We start from the raw sequence: 589 nt of genomic DNA, 5'->3' as shown, positions 1-589 counted from the left end.
AACACTCAACGACCTCAATAACCAAGCAGGCTACAACTGTGGTAACTCTGTGTACGGAAGGCGGGCAAATCGGCCATCAAAGCACAAGAGAATAAACCAGAATTCTGGAAAGTACCGTTCAAGTTAATGATGACATACTACTGAAATTGATGGTGGAAATCCACTGTGCCAGGGAAGAAGACGATACAACACCCATAAGAACCTGTTCATTTAGCAGAAAGAAGGAATCAGTGAAGGGAATTTTTAATGAAACGATCAAACGGAAGAACGGCGGACCACAACACCACTCGAATCGCGAATGGACCATTGAATATCCTGGTAAGTTGGCTTGCAACCAGTCAATCTTTTTTAGAATACNACTACGGTACCCTTTGAGAACTACATAATCCCAAACACGAGAATAGAACTGGCGACCAAACCGCGTACGAGTGACTTCATTCTAAATGTTGTGAAACAATTACAGCCCAATCGCCAATCGGCGAACAGATCAACAACCACCCGATGAGCAAACACTGGATGCTCTCACGCCACCAATTTTCCAATGCATCTTTTCAATGGGGTTCTTTTCCTTTAACTGGAGTCAGCCTGA

Source organism: Opisthorchis viverrini, assembly GCF_000715545.1.
Source record: "Opisthorchis viverrini unplaced genomic scaffold opera_v5_604, whole genome shotgun sequence".
In the NCBI taxonomy this organism is placed as follows: Eukaryota; Metazoa; Platyhelminthes; class Trematoda; order Opisthorchiida; family Opisthorchiidae; genus Opisthorchis; species Opisthorchis viverrini.
The sequence above is the reverse complement of the archived record's forward strand: the minus strand, read 5'-3'. Positions refer to the sequence as shown.